This window comes from Pteronotus mesoamericanus, unplaced genomic scaffold (genome assembly GCF_021234165.1).
Source record: "Pteronotus mesoamericanus isolate MK-2021 breed Mesoamerican mustached bat unplaced genomic scaffold, CSHL_Meso_final scaffold_167, whole genome shotgun sequence".
Taxonomy (NCBI): domain Eukaryota; kingdom Metazoa; phylum Chordata; class Mammalia; order Chiroptera; family Mormoopidae; genus Pteronotus; species Pteronotus mesoamericanus.
The window spans coordinates 48,539,356-48,562,100 of NW_026555308.1; positions in this window are offsets into that span (position 1 = coordinate 48,539,356).

A 22,745-nucleotide genomic window follows, 5' to 3' on the forward strand; every position below is an offset into this window, starting at 1 on the left:
AGCAGGGAGAGTAGAGAGGGAGTGCTGGTGAGAATGTTGTGCAGCTTAAAGGAACAGGATCTGAAAAGTTATTTATGTTGTGTGTACACATACCTATGTGTTTATGTGTATATGAATGTATATTTTTTTCCAAGAAAAGAAGGTAAAAGAGTTAGCTGAGGGATACGTGGCTTACATGTATAGATGATAACTCTGGCTGTTTTTAACTACTGATTAAAGGGATACAAGGAAGAATCACAGATACTGTGAGAGACAATGGTATCTTTGAGCAGGTAGTAGCAATAAAAAGATTGGACATCTTTGTACATATTTTTAAAGTAGAGATCATAGGATTTGATAAGATATGACAGAGAAAAAAAGAGTGCACAGTTATGACTCCAAAATATTTGACTAGATCAAATGGAAAATGATTACTCATCAATGTAGATGTAGTGAGCTGTAAGCAGAAAAAGATAGTATTTGAATTCAGTTTTTCATATGTCGAGTATGAGAAATGATTGACACAGCTAACTTGAAATGTGATCTAGGAAGATGGATATTTGTTTACAGTTCCAGAGAGGCTGGGCCGAAGAAATAAATCTGGAATTTGTCAACGTAGAGACAGATCACCAGAGAGTGCAGCATAGACAGAAAAAAGTACCAATGACTGAGCTCTAAAAATTTCAACAGCAGAAGTTTAGGTTAAAGGGAAGAAACCATGGGGAGAGGTGTGGGGGGGGCGGGGAGAGAGATGAACAACTAGTGATATAGGTGGAAAACAACCAAGAAAATCTGGTGTGCTGAAAACAAAGTAAATTACATCAAGCTGGAGTGACCAGTTATATCAAACATCATGCAAAGTTTGGGATAGGAGATGTGTAAATGTGAAAATTGACCATTAGATTAGCAATGAGACATCACTGTCAACCTTCAAGAGGCCTTTATGTGGAGTAGTAGCCGGGTGCAAGCCAGAGATGAGGCTCAGGGAAGGTTGGGGGAATCAGAAGCTACAGATGGACCAAAGTTAAAGGATACTGGGCACTGGAGCAAGTGAGTAACAGAGAGGAGCTGGTGATCACAGAGCAGGGTACATGGTAACAAGGCTTTGAGTAGTGTGGGCTATAAGGAGGTGGGTTTCTGGAGCTCCTTCTGTTTTTCTGCTTAGGTACGAGACTAAGGGAAAGGAAGGTTTTAGCCACAGTTCCCAGGCTTCTCCTAGATGACAGAGCTAGAAATTTTGGGAGATCATGTCCTAAATCCAAGGGTTTTAGTGGGAAAGTTTTTGCTGCACCCCTCGCAAATAGGCAGCTCTAGCTTGGAGTGTCTGTGTTCACTCTTGTACCAGTTCATGGACTGAATGACTGGACAAAAAGCTGGGTGTTAAACAGTACAAGGCCCTCTTCCTCAACCCAGAAGATAGGGTTAGAGAGCTCAGAGAAAGAAACATGGTGTTATTTACATTTTGTGTAGTTCCAGTTATTTTGTAATTTATATTGTGGTTTCATTTTAAGTGGAAGAGCTTTTTAGAAGTATTTGTAAGTTCCCAAAATATAAGATGATGGGGGAGAGGCTTTTTTACTGCTGACTTTTAATTGTATTAAATTGTGTATAAAGATGCTTTGCATGGTGGTGACTATTATATGGTAATGACAACATTTTTATTATTATTTCTTAAAAATTTGTCATTTTTTGCTCTAAAACATAATCAAATTTTAGAATGGAGTTATGTAGTTTATATAGGTGGTTGTAACGGAGCTATTACTAGCATGTTGAGCTACATCTATATATGTGTACACAATATATATGTTGATATATATGTATACATACTTACACATTCTATATTTTATATATATAAAATAATACAGAATACAGTAATGTATAAAATAATTATGTATATAAATTACTTAATTACTATTTAAGGATGTTTGTAACATTTATTTTTCTACTGGCTAATTCATTTGAGAAAAATTGAAATATGTTAATATGCTTAATTCTTTTATGCATTATATATTTTTAGTCTATGGTAAAAGGTCTGCAGCTGTGCATGGTTTTTCTATGTTGGTAAATTATTCTTTATATTATACTCTTCTTTATTCTTATGTTCCTCTTTAAATTAACAAAATATTACTATCTCACTTTCTTTTTTGAATTGTCTGGTACTTTGTTTTGCCCATCCCTTGATTTTCTACCTTTCTGAATTATTGTTCAGGTGAGATTTTCTGAAGGAGCATATAGGTGTGATTTTTAAAATCCATTTTAAGATTTTTAATAGATAATTTTTGAAATTTTACATTTTAATCATATACACTTGAAGTTATTTCTATCCTGTATGTTGTTTTCTTTGTTGACTATATATATTTTTTCCTATTTGCCTCATGCGAGATCATTGGTTCACTAGCAAGGCAATTTCTGGATGGCACAGCAAGCAGAGGGTTGCCACAAGCAACTGGTGGATTAGTTTAAGGATGCTGCTAAACATTCTATTGTGGTGGCCAAAAGTTGCTTTAGGTTTTTTAAATGGCTCTAGTAGCACTTAGTTATCTTTAACGAAATTGTTTTGAATGAAGTTAGACTGTATTGGACAGATGTCATATCAGCGTGCATTTAAGAGAAAAGAAAACTTACCAATATTGGCGAATTTTTGTGTAGCCATTTTAATGAAAGTGGAAGAAAATATGCAACATTTTTGGCATAGTATGATTTATTATTTCAAGAAAGGTAAAAACGCAACGGAAATACACACACAAAAAAGATTTGTGTAGTGTATGGAGAGGGTGGTGTGGCTGATCAAACAGGTCAAAAGTGTTTTGAGAAGTTTCATGCTGAAAATTTCTTGCTGGACAATGCTCCACGATTGGGTAGACAAGCTGAAGTTGATAGCAATCACATCGGGACATTAACTGAGAACAACCAACATTAAACCACACAGGAGATAGCCAACATACTCAAAATATCCAAGTCAATAAAGTTTTTGGTGAAAATGAAAAATTCGTCTTTTATCAAACAGACTTTTTAGCCAACCCCCCAAAACATATCTGGCCCAAAATGTCTATGTGCTAAGATTGAGAATACTTGTTCCAAATTGGGTATTTATTCTATTCATTTTTCTTTTACTTCTGTCAATTTGGAGCATATTTTTTATTAGTTATTGTAGTTTTTACTTTAAAACAATTTTCAAGAGAGGTTGAATTAATAGGCACCTTTATTCTCTGGTAATGCCATTAAAGTCCTGCCATATTTTTTAATCACTCCACAGTCAGTTTTTGCCAATATGATACCCAATAGTTATATACATACATGCACTCACACCCATATGTTTTTCCATTTTCTTTACCTAGCTCCTTTCTTTCTGTGGATCTCCTCTCTTTCTTGCTGAGGTTAACCATTAGGAGCTCTTTTATTGAAGGTAGATGGAGGGCAAATTCTCTGGCTTTTAATGTCTAAAATGTTTTTATTTTCCATACATTCTTTAGTAATAGTGTGGCTGGTAATAAATTATATTCATAGTAATTCCACTTCAGCACTTTCAAGATCTTATTTCAGTATCTTCTGGGCCCATTGTTGCTCTCTGTGATCATATATTACTCCTTCATAGCTAATTTATTTATTGCCAACGTCTTGAAGATAACTTTTTTAATTTGCTAAATTAGTAATTTTGATTACTGATTTAAGATCACATAATATGTGTCTTAGTATGGATTGGCTTACGTTTATCCTGCCTGAGATCTATTATGGTTTTGTTCTTGGTTAGCTGGATAATGTAATTTAAGTCGGTTCTGAGAAATATTATTGATATTGTTTTAATAAATAATATCTTTAATTGTCTCTAAATTGATTTTTGTAAGTCTAATAGACCTTCATTTATCCTCTGTACTTTAAATTACATTTCATATTTTTATCTTTTAATTTCTTTGCAATTCTGGATATATGTACTTAAGATTTCTCATTTCATTTGTCTAGTTTAAATTTAATTATCCATTAATTTTTCTTATCTCGAAGACTATGATTTTTGGAATCCTCAAGACTAGTCTTTCTTGTTTAGCTTCAACAAAATAAAAATACACCTATTTTAATTTTTATTATGTCCTATTTTTCACTTACGTATTATTCTCTTCAGTCTTCTCTCACTTTTTACCTCATGGTCACAAGATGGTTGCCCTATAGCCAGTTTCAGTGTTCTAGCTGAGAGCAAGATAAATTAAACTCCAAAATCTGCACTTTTATCTTTTTAAAAAGCTATCTAGAATTTCTACCCAGTTGTGACCTTAAGATTAATTGTGGAAAAAAGGATGTGTGGTCCATGCCAGCAAGCTTCCTTAGAAAGGAAAATTTGGAAAAATCAAAATCTGTGCTAACACATAGATGAAGGTCTAGTCTTTGTTAGATGTTTTATTTATATAGTAGACATTTCGAAACAAATGCTGAGGTATACACCTTTCTCAGTTCTTCAGTAATTTTAAAGAATGTAGTAGAAATATGTATTGTCAAAAATTCTAACACAAATATAAGCAAAAAGAGAAAGGTTGATAGAATAATTTCAACAATATCAATAATTTTACTATAATTAATTGACTAAATTTATACATAAAGTAATCCACAGATTGCTAATAGTATAATTATAATTAACAGTAGAGGAATCATAATATGGAGAGCTTTTATTCCTAAAATAAAAGAAATATGTTGTTAATCTATGAGTTATTAACTTTTCTTATATTCAGCAAATTTTGATATTTCTAAAAGTGAATGCATGTATTAAGATTGTAGTATAGATTCTCCTTTACTTAGTATGAGGCTATATACTGATAAATCAATGCAAGTTGAAAATATTGTCAAAAATGCACTTAATACACCTAATCTACTGAACATCACGGTTTTCCCTTGCCTACCTCAAATGTGCCCAGAACACATACTTTTGCCTATCTTTGGGCAATTATCTTGAGTTTCATCTCAAGAGTAATTTCCTTCCTTTTCTTCTTACTAGAAGTAGGAGATACAAATAGACATAATGGAAACACACAAAATAATATCCAAACAATGCTAGTAACACAGTACATTATAAAGTATTGCTTGTTTATTCTCATGACCATGTGGCTGACTGAGAGCTTCCTTGGCCTAGCATCACAAGTGGGTATCATACAGCATATCACTAGCCTGGGAAAAGATCAGAATTCAAGTATGGTTTCTAGTGAATACTTATCACTTTCACACCATCATAATGTTGAAAAATTGTAAGTTAAACCATTGTAAGTGGGGAGCATCTGCACAAAGAATGCAGTATCCATAAGTAATTGAAATGTACTCCATTTTAGCAAGTTATACAAAAGTTATTCATTTGGTATGTATATTTTATAGAGGGAAAGAGAATAGGTATAGTAGTTCCCCCTTACCCTCTGGGATATGTCCCAAAGCCCCCCACCCCCCACCGCAGTGGATGTTTAAAACTATTGGTAATACCAAACTAACTCTCTCCCCTGCCATACACACACACACTTTTTCCTATACATATCTATAATAAGGCCTAATTTAAACATTAGGCAATTTCACAGATAGATTCATTCTTACCATAGATCTTAGCAACCTCTGTATATGATTTTTTCTTTCCTTATTAACCTGAGAATTTTTACCTTTTCACTTATAGAAAACACTTCACAGTTTCCCTGAGGCATCTCCAAAATGCCAGCATCACTACTCTTGTACTTTCAGGACATTATTAAGGGCTTCTTGAACCCAAGAACTACAATACCTGGAGAGTTGATGACCTGGATGGCTGCTAGGTGACTAAAGAGCAGGGATATAGTGTAGAGATTCTGGACAGAAGGGATTTTTCATGTCCTGGGTGGGATGGGGCAAGATGGTGGGAGACTTCATAGCACTTCTGAGAATGGTGACCAATATAAAACTTATGAACTGTTTGTGGAATTTTCCATTTAATATTTTCAGACTGTGGTTGACGGTGGGTAACTGAAACTTAGGGGGAGGAAAACTTCGGATGGCACAGGGGACTTACTGTATATTCCATTGAAAACTACATCATGGCACACAATTCTGAAATAAAAGGAAATGACACTTATAAGATGTGAAGTCATTTTGACTGAAACAGGTAAAAGAGGAGAAATTTCTCAGTAGCAGAAAACAGTTAAGCTATCCTTAGAGAACTGTAACTTACATAACTATGACTTACTGACACTTAAAAGAGATAATTTGTGGAGACACGAATTTGGCAGAGCTATGGGGATAATATATCTCTTCAATCTCAAATATTATTTCATTTTTGATGCTAAGTATTTCTTGCGACATTAACTTTCCATAATTTTTCCCCTCAATGACCTTGACCAATATGTAGGAAATAATGAGCTCTATATTCCTATGTTTTAAACAGTTTGGTAATTTGTCTTGGAGAGATGTCAGTGACTAAATGTCCTCATCATTACTTGAAAGCTATATCCACCTTAAGAAATAATGTTACATTAGGCAGATGTGAATCAACCAAGAACATGAGTTCTTTTAGTCTGTAGAATATTTTAGATTGCAAGACAGGGGAGTTCTGTTTTCATTGAGTAGGATTTTGTGAGATCAAATGCAGAGTGGGGTCCATGAGGGGAAGGCACTGTAGCCTAACCTTAAGTTTGGTTTCTCCACATTTAACATATTTACTTTTACATTTACATGTAAATGTTATCCACAATTTTCAAGCTGTTAAATACACTTACCATGAGGCATGTCACTAATTACATTAGTATTTGATTACCAAATTCCCTTTAGGTACTGTATCTTTTGCAACACTTGCTTCCTCTAGTATATGGGTGGAATTGTTGACAACCTGATTTTGAAATATAAATAGATGCTTGATACTTCATTTCTTTGTCTTTATAACTGTGTATTGGTAACATGGTTCAGGAAGAGGATTTTTGAATCTTCCTAGGGAGTAAGAAACTTCTTTTTTCTTACATTCTCCACTGTAAATGGACTGTTTCTCTATCCCCTAATGATTTGGTCAGGAAAGAATATCAGGAGAATTTGTGGGTAACACATTGAACATTCTGTCATCTCTCTCTTCTTTAGCAACCCACCAACAAAAAACATGCCTCAAAACCCATGGTGAGCGGTGTCCCTAATAACAAATTGACAGTGAAACTAGTACCCCTTCTGTGGCATTAGGAAAGGCTTCACAAATGTGTTCTCATTGACATATATTTTGGCAATTTGCAATTGTACAATTTTTCTGTTTTCATTATTGAAATCGGTCTCTCAGATTTAATTAATAGCATTAAGCCCCACCAAACTTTTTATACCTCTGGCAAAAGTCTAATGCTCATGAGCATAAGAAGAATGAGAGAATTTGAAATAAACATGGAACTTTAGAAGCCGGTAGAACTCTATGGTTCAGCTACTTCAATTCCTTTCTCTAAAGATGAAAAAAGTAAGACCCAGAGAAGTTCAGTTACATGCCTGAATTAGCCACGCCTGTTAGCCGCAACACCACATTAGAGTTCTCGTGTCTAAATTCTGAGCTAGTGCTCTTTTAAATACACAACTCTACTCCTTAAAAAGAAGTGATACAGAGAGGAAAGATGCGGTAAAGGAGCGAATGCTTTGGGGTTGGGTGGATGAAGACATAATTCTAGTCTTGACACTCAGAGACCCTCGCTGTCCTTTTTAATCTGTTAAATGACAGTGACATCTGCTTGAAAAGATTGTTCTGAGGGAGTGTACGGGCACCCTCTAAAAAATGACAGCGGCCCAACTGGCAGCTGGGCAATGTTGTTCTGGAAAACCTTTGACAACTTATTGTAACTCTAAAGTTATTTAGAAAAAACAAATGAAAGATAAACAAACAAATATAGGGATAACAGATATTTGACTACCAGCAGCCTAAGGAGGCTCCTACAAAGAATATTCCTCTGTTTAATTTGTTTAAGTCCTTTGGATCATCAGTGGAAGATATTTAAAACAAAATTTCAGTGTTATGCTATACCTAACCAAAGAAAGGGTCTACTAAATCAGGACTATTTCTGTCTCATATACATGCAAATGTCTCTCTCTCTCTCTTTCTCTCTATACACACACACACACACACACACACACACACACATATATACATGTATATATACATACATAAATAAATATATATTTATATATTTAATTGGTATATCTAATGGGGTTAAATTATGTTTTGATCCATTAGTTACCACTATGAATGTTACTGCTCTATATAGACCATATGTTATAAATTTTGAATATAACCATAATTCTTTTATTATAACTATAAAAGCCTCTAAATAATCCCAGACCCTAAAATTCCAAGCTAAAGTAACATACTTAATTTTACATTTTAATTTGTAATTAATAAATATTTAGTATATGTGAAGTGTTAAATCAGTTAAAAGTTTTAACACATTGCACTTGATGTTTAATAATTTCAGATTCACCTGAGGAAAAGCAAACTAGGAGAGAAAAGAAGGCTATTAGATGAAAAATAATCTACTCTTGAGTTGTGGTACATACTCAGGGATGAGACACCTAGAAAGAGTGTTGCTTCTAATCTTATGAGAGGAAAAAAAAGGCCAGACAAACTACAAATTAACAACATTTCTTGAACCTATGAGGTTGCAACCCATCAGACTGAAAAGATGCTGGCAGGGACAGCCTGGGCATGAGCTACGGCTCCTGGGACGGTAGCATACGGGGAAGAATATAGTGAGCACGGCTCCAGAATTGCTGAGCATGAGGGGCACACTGGAGCAGGTGTGTGCAGCCGCAGGAGCCACAGAAATTGCGGGAGTTCATACTCTCTCCGGTGACTTTGCCTTCAACGCCGCTGAAAGCTCATGGAAGTTATTGGATAAAGTTATAAAAAAATGTCATCTGTTGCAGACTAGAGAAGGAGAACGAAACTGGCCCTGGAAGAGATGTAGAAATGAGAAGTGGGCTAGGAAGTACAACCAAGGAGGGGCAGGGGCACTGAAAAGAATAATAGCTGAGACTCCGGGATTTGGTGCTCGTCTAAGATTCAGGCTAAAACAGAAAGACAAAGCACATGCTGTCCTCAACACCAGGGTAACAAGAGTTGAATATTGTATTAGTCAGGATTCTCCAGAGAAACAGAACCAATAGAGTGTGTACACAGTACCTCAATATTGCAGAATTTTCTGATTAAGTTTTTAGCCACAGAACAGCTGCTTTCTGCTTTGTTTGCCTGCTTCTTGTACCCTGCACTAGCCTTTTGGGGCTTGTCTAATGCTTTATGGGCATATTGCTTATAAAATAATAGTTTCATGCATGTTTTTATAGTTCTTTCTTTCATTTTCTTCATGATTATAATGTCTCACACCCTGGCAGCTTGGTAGTGCTAAAACTGTGTTTATTTTTTCCCTGGCCCAGTGAGCACTCAGGAGGATCTATGTTATTACTTTTTCTTCAAACTCTAAATATTTTCCAGAGTCAGCAAATGATCCAAGTCTTCAAGGGGTAATAGCACTTGTGAATCTGGAGCTTCATCGTCCTCCTTATCTGTTCTCTGAGATCTCACCCTCTTGATTTCTGGCTGGCTGTGATGTCCTCTGATGTATTTGAAGTATAGCTGTTTGCTTTTCATTTTATTAACCGAGTTTTTATAAATATTAATGGTAGAGGTTTAGTTTTACTTTTTGCTGAAGTCATTGATAATTTTTATTCCAAGATTATTATTTTCTGTTTTCTCTACTAAATCTTTGGGGGTATGACATGGTTTGTTCGTTGTTAGTTTTATTATTGCTGTATCATGCTGTTCACAGTTCTTAAATTTTGGTGATTCTTAGATGTGTACACATCTCACATAGTTTAACCTGATGGTAGATGCTTAATGGTTTAAAGTATAGTTTTCCTTTATTCATTGTTTTGGGGGTGAGTGTATGTATGTATGAAAGGGTGAAATGGGACATATAGCTGAAGATGGTATAATCCATTTTACTTCCAATGATTTTTGAGTTCACTGCTGAAAAGTGTGCTTTATTATTAGATCACTTAGGATCTTAATCTTATCATGCCTAATGGATACAACCAAAGCTGTGTATGTGTCCTTGTCTCTCATAACCACAGATCTGAAATTGTTGCTCATGACTCAAAGAATAAACATCATGTTGTTAAGTACAGTTCTGTGGAGAGTTGAGAAGTGGGAAAGGATTTATAATCTTGTGTGAATAGTCCTAATACAGTACTATTAATAACTGTAGGGGGCTGAATAGTGGCCCCCTAAAAGATATATCTAACTCATAATACCTGGAATTTTTTAATATTATATGATTTGGTAAAATATGTTTAAAGATGTAATTAAGGTAAATCTGAGATGAGATCATTCTAAATCAGCAATTTCCAACAGGTGTGCCACAAGAATGTTTAGAACATGCCTGACTATTTAGTCAGGAACACTGACATCTTTTCCCTTAGCTTGTCAAATAAGGAAAACACAACAGCAAATACAGCAATAGCTGTTGAGTGTGAATGAGTCAAAATGATACCTATTTTTTTGTCAGATCAGCAAAAAATATATTTTTTGATGTGCCAGAGAATTTGAGTAATTATGCCGTGAGATGGAAGAGTTTGAAAATTGCTGTTTTAAATTATTTGGGTGGGAACAAAATCCAATGACAAGTATCTTTGTAAGAGAAAGAAGAGGAGAGCTAGTTACATTGAGAAGGCAAGGTGAAGACAGAGACTGAGAATAATGTGAGACAGCCATGGAAGGTCACCAGAAGCTAGAGGAGATGAACAATGGAATCTCCCCTCGAGCCTTTGTAGGGAGTACATCCCTGCCAATACCTTGATTTTGGATTTCTGGTATCCAGATCTATGAGAGAATAAATGTCTGTCTGTAGTTTAAACCTCTAAGATTAGGGTAATTCATTATAACATTCCTAGAAAATAGTTACCTTCCTCTTTATGGAAGACATAACGTCTAATTTTTGAATATCTGAAATAAGTCACACATTTTATCCCCATATACTTGCCCTATAAGGTTTTGATACTTGGTTAACTTCTTCAGTATTATCCAGTGCACTTGACATTTTCAGAGTTGCCTCATGAAATTTGGGTCATTGAGTGCTTTTACCACTTGTAAAGAGAAGAGAAAGCTGCCTACCACAATACGCAAGCCACTAACTTGAACTAATCTTCATCATTTCCTAAGTGTACTAATTCTAATCCACTTAATTAACACAGTTACTATATTTTATTGTGGTTCAGTTACAGTTCTTCCCATTTTTTCCCCTAGTACTCGCCCCTGCCCTACCCATCCCCCACTTCCCACATTCAGTCCTCCCTCCCATCACTATCTTTGTCCATGGGTCCTTTATACATGTTCCTTGACTTGACCGTTCCCAGTTTTATTTTCTTTTTTAAAAAAATATTTTGTTTATTTTTAGACAGAGGGAAGAGAGGGAGAGAAACATCAATGTGTGGTTGCGTCTTGCGCGCCCCGCTACTGGGGACCTGGCCTGCAACCCAGGCGTGTGCCCCTGACTGGGGATCGAACAAGTGACCCTTTGGTTTGCAGGCCAGTCTTCAATTCCCTGAGCCACACTAGCCAGCGCCCAATTTTATTTTAATGTTTCATTTTCATTTTACTTAAATTTCTTCAATCAGAAAATAGATTATAAAATATAGACTGAATACTACAACTAGTTTTCTGTTCTAGTATAACTACTCTTTTGTTTGTAATATATGTTGAAGCTACACCAGCTTTAAATGAAAGAAAGTGTAGAAATTAAGTAATACTGTACTTAAAGAATATGGATATCAGAATATTCAACTGAAAATATTTAGGAAGAGATTTCTAACAAAATTGATATGAAACTGTTAGCAAATTTTACTAAGTTTACTTAAGTATCTTATTTGCTGAAGCAAAAACAAGGGATAAAAATTAAAGCAGTAAATAATTTTCACAAGTTCCAGGGAGATTTGCATTATGTAGGCCTTTGTTAGATTTCTGTTTCACACACTGGAGTATTGAGAGCTTTGATTTTTAAACACATGACAGATTCAGCCTTGGAAGACTATGCTTTGACACTGTAAATTGGTCATATTGCACACACTGAGATTCATCATCATTTGTATGCACTTCACAGTCCTGCTAGAGGTTTAAAACCTGGTTATTAACACTTCTATTATAGACTTTGAAGAAGTCCCTAGGGCTCATCAGTCACTTTTGCGAGTTGAGACAGTAAATAACTAACGCATTGGCTGGGACACAAAAGACAAGTTATTTTTGTAGAGTTTAACAATTAACATAAAATTATTGGTCTCATGATAGAAATTTAAGTCTTATAATTAAGCCGTGACCTTGGATGCTGATTGTCCAATTGATTTGAAAGCCTCTGCCGAGTCTGAATTCCAGGTGGCACAGAGACAGCCACAGTGAACACTGCTGAACGACTCTGCCAGTTTCAGTAAATAAATGATTTATAGCTATCCTAGGTGGCTAAATGTGCAAAAGGAAAGAATTTCAGTAAGGAAAATGATTGTGATTAGACTATTATTTGAGCCCATTTCTTAACCCATGGTGATTGCCAGGAAATGCTGAAGTGATACTGTTTAGTGCAAATTTACAATCTCTTCAGTAGAGATGGAGACTGAAACTCAATTAGCCTTATTTCAAAAAAGTCTTTTTGTGACATTAAGGATTGAATGAACCTACTTTAAAATTGCAGTTTAAAAGAACTTGTTTCTGATAAGCATAAAATCATTAAACAAACACTTGGCAGTCTGACTTGTAAACACTTTCTTGATAAACTTCAGTTTCTCTGGAAGAACATGTTTACAGACCATGTTTTCTAGAAGCCTGGAGGCTGTCCTATATGAGTATAGTAGAAAAAGAACAAGTAAATGAATCTCTTGGAAAACTGGAAAAAATTTCAATTGTTAAAAATTGAAAATGAAAGTCTCTATACAGAGGTCATCAAATTTTACATACATGTACACGTATCTGATTTCAAAAATAAGTAACTTTAAAATCCTTACTTGAGGAATATTATAGTAACTGAAAAATTAATTCCATAAATGACTAGCTTTAGCCATCATCAGGCCTTTAAATGACATGATATGGAGGATTTTGCCCCTGATACTCCTGTTCCTTTGCTGGTTGAAGGTAATACAGTTTAGCAGCCTAACTCTGGCCTAAATCCATAACAAGGCTAATAATGAGTTCCCAGTGGGTGGGCCCTGCCATCCTGGCCTTCACTTGCCTGAACTGGCCTTGCACATCAAAAGCAGTGTGTCACTGCTCCCACTGCCTCTCTTGGCCTGCTGTCCCAGCCACTAAAAATATAAGGGGTCACCACAGAAGTTACATCGCCCTGCGACCCTAGCTGACTGTTGCTCCTGAGTACTGTAGTCTGAAACATTCTGCATTTCCCCATGGGTTATTGATATTAAGATGAAGCTCAGATGTGGGAACATTGCCAGATATGTCCTAACTTAAAGTTTTTATGTTGTTTCCCAAATATAAGAGGGCGATTCACAGACTCACTGTATATACTACAGGCCTACATCTCAAAAATATATATTAGTTATATATAATAAACAGTAAGGAGTGTTGTTAAATGAGTTTGCCAGTTATTTTTCTTATTCCATTTTCTTACTCTATTCTGGCTTAGCTATATTTAGAGATTTAACATTTAGAAATCTAAGGGGGATGCAGGCTAGAGGGGAATAAGGGGGAGAAAAAATGGGACAACGGTAATAGCATAATTAATAAAATATCAATAAATTTTAAAAAGTCAATATAAATGAACAGAAAAAAGAAATCTTTGCATATTAATGTTACTAGAAATTTCTGATAAAAAATCACAAGTATTTATAATTTACTATATACCCATATTTTGCTCTTTATGATGTACATCCATGTTTTTGTGCACATTATACATGAGATTATTATAGCCATGGTATATAATCATTATACACGTGTATAATGCACATCCTTATTTTTCACTTAAAAATTTGGGCAAAACAAGTGCGCATTATACACAGCAAAATATGGTACTCTAAAATTTATAAATCACGTTTTTTTTTTAATTATTTTCTTCAAATACATTTGTCTTTGCCTTCCCCCCACCACTTTCCCTTGCCCCTTCCCTCAACTCTTCCCCTTTGGTTTTGTCCATGAGTCCTTGCTATATGTTCCTTGACTTTCCCCTTCCCTCTTATCTCTGTTGGTTTCTTTTCCTTTCAGTGTTGCTGGTCTTATTTTCCTTGCATCTTTGTATTCTTGGTTAGGTTCCACTTATAGGTGAGATCATACGGTACTTGTCTTTCACCCCCTCGCTTATTTCGCTTAGAATAATGCTCTCGAGTTCCATCCATGCTGTAGCAAAGTTTAGTAGTTCTTTTTTTTTTCTGTTGCGTAGTATTCCATTGTGTAAATGTACCATAGTTTTTTTATCCAGTCTTCTACTGATGGGCATTTAGGTTGGTTCCAACACTTGGCTATTGTAAATTGTGCTGCTGTGAACATTGGGGTGCATAGGTTCTTTGGAATGGGCATTTTGGGATTCTTAGGGTATAGTCCCAGTAGGGGAATCACTGGATCAAAAGGCAGTCCCATTTTCAGCTTTTCGAGGAAATTCCACACTGCTTTCCACAATGGCTGCACCAGTCTGCATTCCCACCAACAGGGTACTAGGGTTCCCTTTTCTCCACAGCCTCGTGAGCACCTGTTGTTTGTTGATCTGTTTATGATGGCCATTCTGACCGGTGTGAGGCGGTACCTCATGGTGGTTCTGATCTGCATTTCTCTGATGGCTAGTGATGCTGAGCATCCTTTCAAATGCCTCTGGGCCCTCTGTATCTCCTCCTTGGAAAAGCGTCTGCCCAGGTCCTTTGCCCATTTTTTGACTGGATCGTTTGTCTTCTTGGAGTGGAGTCAAGTGAGTTCTTTATCTATCTTGGAGATCAAACCTCTATCTGATGTATCATTAGCAAATATATTTTCCCATCCTTTTCATTTGGCTGATGTTTTCTTTAGCCGTGCAGAAGCTTCTTATTTTGATGAGGTCCCACTTGTTTATTCTTTCCTTTATGTCTCTTGCTTTAGGAGACATATCAGTGAAAAAATTGCTGCGTGGGATATCTGAGAGTTTCCTGCCAATGTTCTCCTCTAGGACTTTTATGGTGTTGCGACTTATATTTAAGTCTTTTATCCATCTTGAGTTTCTTTTTGTGTATGGTGTCAGCTGATGATCCAATTTCAATTTTTTGCATAGCCGTCCAGCTCTCCCAATACCTTTTGTTGAAGAGGCTATTATTGCTCCATTTTATGCACCTGCTCCCTTTGTCAAATATTAGATGTCCGTAGAGACCTGGGCTTATTTCTGGGCTTTCTGTTCTGTTCCACTTGGTCTATGGATCTGTTCTTGTGCAAGTTCCAGATTGTTTTGGGTATAGTGGCTTTGTAGTAGAGTTTGATGTCCGGTATTGTGATCCCTCCTACTTTGTGATTCTTTCTTAAAATTGCTGCGGTTATTCAGGGTCATTTATGGTGCCATATAAATTTTTGAAATGTCTGTTCTATTTCTGTGAAATACGTCATTGGTATCTTAATAGGGATTGCACTGAATCTATAAATTGCTTTGAGTTGTATGGACATTTTGATGATATTAATTCTTCCAATCCATGAGCACGGTCTATGCTTCCATTTATTTGTGTCTTCCTTAATTTCTTTCTTCAACGTTGTACAGTTTTCTGCATACAGGACTTTTACCTCTTTGGTTAAATTTATTCCTAGGTATTTTATTTTTCTTCTTGCTATATCGAATGGTATTTTTTTTTTCTGATTTCTTCTTCTTCTCTTTCATTGCTGGTGTACAAAAATGCCTTTGATTTCTGAATGTTGACTTTGTATCCTGCTGCTTTGCCAAGTTCACTAATTAGGTTGAGGAGTTTTTTGGTAGAGTCTACACGGTTTTCTATGTACATTATCATGTCATCTGCAAACAATGATAGCTTTACTTCCTCCTTTCCTATTTTGATGCCTTTTTTTCTCTTTTTCTTGTCTGACTGCTGTGGCTAGGACTTCCAACACGATGTTGAAAAGAAGTGGTGAGAGCGGACATTCTTGTCGTGTTCCCGATCTTCGTGGGAAAGCTTTCAGTTTTTGCCCATTGAGTATGATTTGGCTGTAGGTTTTTCACATATGGCCTTTATTACGTTGAGGATAGCCCCATTGATTCCCATTTTGCTGAGTGTTTTGAACATAAATGGGTGCTGTAACTTATCGAATGCTTTTTCTGCATCTATCGAGCTGATCATGTGATTTTTGTCTTTTCTTTAATTTATGTGATGTATTACGTTTATTGACTTGCGTATATTGAACCATCCCTGCATCCCTGGGATGAATCCCACTTGATCGTGGTGGAAAATCTTTCGAATGCTTTGCTGGATGCGGTTTGCCAATATTTTGTTGAGGATTTTAGCATCTATGTTCATCAGCGAAATTGGCCTAGAGTTTTCTTTGTACGGTCTTTATCTGGTTTTTGGATGAGGGTGTTGTTGGCCTCATAGAAAGAGTCTGGGAGTCTTCCCTCCTCTTGGATTTTTTGGAATAGTTTGAGAAGGACAGGGGTTAGCTCTTCCTTAAATGTTTTGAAAAATTCTCCTGTGAAACCGTCCGGCTCTGGGCCTTTCTGTGCTGGGAGTTTCTTGATTACTGCTTCAATTCCCCCAGCTTTTATCGGTCTGTTCAAGCTTTCTGTTTCTTCCTCCTTCAGTGTTGGAAGATTACACTTTTCTAAAAATTTGTCCATTTCTTCAACATTTTCAAATTTCTTGGCATATAATTGTTCATAGAAGTTTCTGACAATCCTTTGTACTTCTGTGGTATCAGTTGTTATTTCTCCTCTTTCGTTTCTGATATTATTAATTTGGGTCCTCTCCCTTTTTTTCTTGATGACTCTGCTTAAAGGCTTGTTGATTTTATTTATCTTTTCAAAGAACCAGCTCCTGGCTTGGTTGATCCTTTGAATTGTTCTTTTCGTCTCTATGTCATTGAGTTCTGCTCTGATCTTGACTATTTTCTTCCTTCTACTTGCTCTGGGATTTATTTGTTGTTGTTTCTCCAGTTCTTCAAGTTGTAGTGTTACGTCTTTTATTTGAAATGCTTCTCTTTTTAAGGTAGGCCTGTATTGCTATGTCCCATAGGTTTTGGACTGTTGTCTGTTCATTTTCATTTGTTTCCAGAATTTTTTTGATTTCTTCTCTTATGTCATTATTGACCCATTCATTGTTTAATAGTCTTCTGTTCAGTCTCCATGAGTATGCAAGTTTTTGAAGTTTCTCTTTGAGGTTGATTTCCAGTTTCAAGCCCTTGTGGTCCAAGAAAAAGTTTGGTATTATTTCAATTTTCCTGATTTGCTGAGGTTTGCTTTGTGTCCTATCATGTGGTTTATCTTTGAAAAACTGCCATGAGCATTTGAAAAGAATGTGTATTTTTCTTCTTTGGGATGTAAGATTCTATATATGTCAGTTAAATCTCTTTGATTCAGTGTGTCATTCAGCGCCACATTATGTTTATTAATGTTTTGTTTGGAAGATCTGTCCATTTTTAACAGTGGGGTGTTGAAATCCCCTACTATCAGTGTGTTGCTGTCTATTTCTTTTTTGAAGTCGTCCATGAGTTTCCTTATAAACTTGGGAGCCCCTCTGTTGGGAGCATATAAGTTTATAATGTTTGTCTTCTTGATAGATTCTTCCTTGAAGTATTATAAAGTGCCCCTCTGGGTCTCTTTTTATGGCCTTTGTTTTGAAATCTATTTTGTCTGAAATAAGTATGGCAAATCCTGCTTTCTTCTCTTGCCCATTGGCTTGGAATATTTTTTTTCCATCCCTTTGCTTTCAATCTGTGTAGGTCATTGCTCTGAGGTGGGTCTCTTGTAGGCAGCGTATATGTGGGTCATGTTTTCTTATCCATTCAGCTACCCTGTGTCGTTTGATTGGGGCATTTAATCCCTTTACATTGAGAGTTATTACTGATAGAAACCTATTCATTTTTTCTCTTTGTACCTATGTTTTTCTCTTTCTCACTCTTTTCCTTCATCTGCTTAAACCAGTCACCTTAGCATATCTTGGAGTGCTGGTTTGGTGGAGATGTATCTTTCAGCCTTCTTTTGTCTGGGAAACTTTTTATTTCCCCTTCTATTTTAATTGAGAGCCTTGCTGGGTAGAGCAGCCTTGGCTGTAGGCCCTTGCTTTTCATTATTTGGAATAGTTGTTGCCATTCCCTTCTGGCTTCTAGTGTTTCTGTTGAGAAGTCAGCTCCTAGGCATATCGGGGCCCCCTTGTATGTTACTTTCTCCTTCTCCCTTGCTGCCTTGAGGATTCTCTCATTGTCTTTGATAGTTGCCATTTTAATAATGATGTGTCTTGGAGTGGACGTCTTTGGGTCCCTCTTGAGTGGGGTCCTCTGTGCCTCCTGGATCCATGAGAGCCTTTCTCTCCTCAAATTACGGAAATTTTCCATCATTACTTTTTCGAGGAGGTTCTCTATCCCTTGCTCCTCTTCTTCTCCTTCTGGTATCCCTATTATACGGATATTATTGAGTTTCAAGTTGTCCTGCATTTCCCTAAATGCTTCTTCATTTCTTTTGAGTCGTTTTTCCATTTCTTGTTCTTTCGGGGAGCTTCTTTCTACCTTATCCTCCATCTCACTGATTCGATCCTCGGCTTCATCCAGCCTGCTTTGGATTCCTTCTACTGTGTTCTTCAATTCAGAAATGGTATTCTCCATATCCTCTTGTGTCTTCTTGATAGTTTCTATGTCCTTTTCCAGGCTGATATATTTTGCTGTAAGATCCTGATAGATTCTCTGCAGTTTCTCATAGTTCTCTTTGAGCTGGCTGAGCTCATTGAGGTTCCTTAGAACCATTGTTTTGAATTCAAGATCTGATAGTTCCCTTGCCTCTATTTCATTTAGCGCTCTCTGTGGGGAGTCCCCTTTTCTACTCATTTGAGGGGAACTTCTTTTTCTTCCCATTTTTGTGAGAGTCTGTTTAGTAATTTATTTATTTTAGCTTCTGCTTCAATTGGGTTGTCTGGATTTCCTGACTTTGTGGATTAAACTTCTATGGTAGTAGGTGGGTCTTTTTATTTATTTATTTATTTATTTATTTTCCCCTTTACTTTTCTTTCTGGGCCTGCCTCTGATGATGTCAATCGTTGACCCTATGTGACCTTGGGTCCTTTGTTTGAGCTTTCCAGGAGTGTACTGTCTGTGTTTACTCCTGCTTTGGGCAGCTCTGTGACCTCTTTCGCCAGGGATCCACTATTTCTGTGTATGGCTCTGCACTCTGATGCCGGCTCCCTGAGCACGCTCCCCGGCCTGGCAGGATCCCCTGCCCACCTAGGCTCGTGGGTGCTTGCCCCAGCCCAGGGGGCTTCTTCATGACCTCGCATACTCATCTGGCCCCCCAGTCCGGTGGGCACCCCGGCACCGGTCCGTTTAGAGTCTTCTATTGTGTGCTTTCCCTGCTTTTGGCTCTTTGTGTGCGTTGCCTGCCCTCGCCAAATGGAGACTATGGAAATGGGAGGAAGTCAGCTCCAGGACTCTCTGGTTAATCCTGCCTCCAGTCTCTCCTCCAGGGACTCTGGGCAGCTCTGTGACCTCTTCCACCTGGGATCCACTATTTCTGCGTCGACCCACGGGCCCGCGCGGGTCGGTTTACGCCTGCCCTCCCCGATCTGTGCGTTCCCTCGCAGGCCTCATCTGTGTCAACCTGCGGGAGCCCTCACCAACCCGCGTAGGTCCACACACACACTCGCCACCCCTCACCAGCCACTGGGCACGAGTGTGCTCGCCTGCCCTGGGTGGTTTTGGGCTGTCTATTGTGTGCTTTTCAGCTTTTGGCTCTTTGGAGGTGTGGTTTGTTCCCGCACAGTGGAGACTATGGAAAGGAGAAGGAACCTGGGACTCTCCGGTTCCTCCTCCAGTTCTTTCCCCAACACCTCTGTCTCCAGTCTTTCCTCAGGGGTCTCTGGGCAGTTCTGTGACCACTTTGGCGAGGGATCCACTATTTGTATGGACCGCGTTGAAATCACTGTCAGTCTGGTTCATGTGCGCCCTGCTTCTTTGGGGGTGTGCCCTGCCTGCCCAAAATGGAGACTATGGAATGCAGAGGGAGTCGGGACTCCCCGGTTCCTCCTCCCATTCTTTTCCCAACGTCTCCGTCTCTAGTCTCTCCTTAAGGTTCTCAATGCAGCTGTGTGACCCCTTTGACTAGAGATCCTCTATTTCTTCCAGCTTGTCTGCACTTAGCCCCCCAGCTCACAGGCACACAAAAGGCAGGTTAATTGATTCCCTTATGCCTGAGCGAGATGGTAGCTGCAGAGCGGGAGGTGCGTTATCACCGGGGATCCACGGTCCGCCGTCTCAGTTCTCTTCACAAAGTTTTCCTCACCAGTCTTTCCCCAGGCACCAGCCCACCCTGCTGCCGCCTGTACCCCGCGATCAAGGAGGGTGGCTGCCGCTGCAATTTTTGCGTTTGCCCTTTAAATGTCTCTTTGCATCCCCAGCCACCTGTCTCTGGCAGAGAGCGCCCCTAAGCTTTTCGGGGTTGCGTTTTGTCTGTATTTTCTCGGCTTTAGCGGCTGTAGTTTAGGGGTTCCTGTTTATGATTCAGACCCCGTTTTCCCGGGGGGACACTAACGGGCCGTTTCAATGTCCCTCTGGTGCTGGTGCCCGTCGGCACCCAGCCCACCCTGTAGAGCCTCCACCACACGTCTCTCCTGTTGGGATGTGTGAGAGTCGAGTCCACTGTCTGTCCGGGGCTCCAAGGCTCCTCTCCCACTTATAAATCACTTTTCATTAACATATCATATTTAATAGAATTATAAAAGCTCATTTTATCTGTAATTGGTTAAAATAGTTACATTTCTTTTCATAACAAAAGTATTGCTTTAAAAAAACTGATAAAAATAATATATATGTCCCAGCTACACTTTCCATCATTCTTTATTACAGGAGTTCATTGTAGGTTTTACTATTTTTGCTTTTATTTATTCCCCTGTAACAACTCCCAAAACATCTCTCTTCTACAACTCAATTTATTTAATATAGCTGTTTCTTTAATTGTTTTAACTTAATAACTTTAGTTATTTGATTGCTTCAGTCCTTTAATTGTTCACTTGACTTAATGTTTTAGGGTTTGTTTGTTTTTTTACTATTTTAAGTACTTTATGTTAATTAATTTGAAAACCTATGTCATCTAAACAAGGTCCGCAAAACTCAACCAAATATTTTTTTAAAACTGAATTATATCATTAAGTCTACAGTTGATTGCTGGGTGAAAAATTGCACAAAAGAAACTGACCTGGACATTAGACAAAAACTTTGAATGACATATAAACCACCCACACACAAACATATCACAAAGTCATATTTGGAATTATACAGCAGAGCTTACTTTCATTCATACGTCACTTTGGAGATAATTTTTTTCATCTGTGAAAAGATGGAGATACCAATCTCCATCGCTTCTTTCATTCTTTTCTATGTTCTTTTTTTTCATCATCAATACACATACTCTGAAAGAATCTGTTTAAACTCTAGTCTCATCTAAAATTCTAACATAACTTGGAGTAAAGTGGAACAAATAGTGCAGCAGAGCAACTCTGTGTTTACTCCTTCAGCTGTGTTTTAAAGTCCACCCAGGAGCAAACTGTTACATAATGTAATAGACAGGTTTTGCTTCAGAGGCTGATTGCTTTTATTGATTAACACTAGAGTTGATTTACTAGCTTTTGCCTGCCTATACAACGCTTGATTATTTTAGGAATAAGGTGAAGCTTGTTGAAAAACATTTGCCAAACCGTGTCCATTAAAGCATAACAGAGAGGAAGTGCTTCACTTCTAATTCAGTAAACTCAATGAGTAGTCCTATGAACAAATAAAAATTTTTGCTCTAGAAATACTGAATACAAGCAAAAATTTAAACACTCTAATTATGAAAGTAAAGGCTGTTGGCAGTGATGCTTATAGAAACCTCCCCCCACAAAAAATGAGCATTTAAAATATGCTGAAAATAATGTGATAAATTGCAGGGGGTTTTCTCTTTTTTTACATTTTTATATTTTCGGTCTGTATATTTAGAACTATATGTAAAGATAATGGCATCCAAGAAATTCTGCTTTGTTTTAATGCATAACTCAAATTTTTAACTATGTAATTACTATCAAAGAAATTAGATGTCACTCTTTCATTTCAGAAGTGGAGGTAAATTGAGTTTCAGATCTACTAGAATAATGTAGACAAGATTATAAAGTCAACAAGAACCATGAACAGAACTCCTGATACTACTGTATTTCTATTTCCAGCTCAATGGGTTGTCATTATAAGCAAAGACATGTTAATATCAATATCCAACACTATCACTAGAGAGTGGATTAAAAAGGAATACTATTAAAGTTTTGTTGTTGTTGTTTTTTTTGTATTCCATAGGGTAGTGATTGTCATTGCACTTAGAATTTTTAAAAGATTATGGTTTTCCTAACGGCACGAAAAAACACAACAGCAATTAACTATTCAAGTGCAAATAAGGAAATTAAAAGTTTTTGGTGTGACTTGAGAGATAAAAGAAAACAACTAATCAGATTTACAATGAAAGGACTTTAACCCAAAATTATTTGAAAGGTGAAATATTGGTAAAGAATGTAGAAGGATGTCAGATTTCAAGATCTCTCATGCCAATATTTATAACTTTAAAATATTAGGAAAAGAACCCTTGAAAACAAATTAACATACATACTTA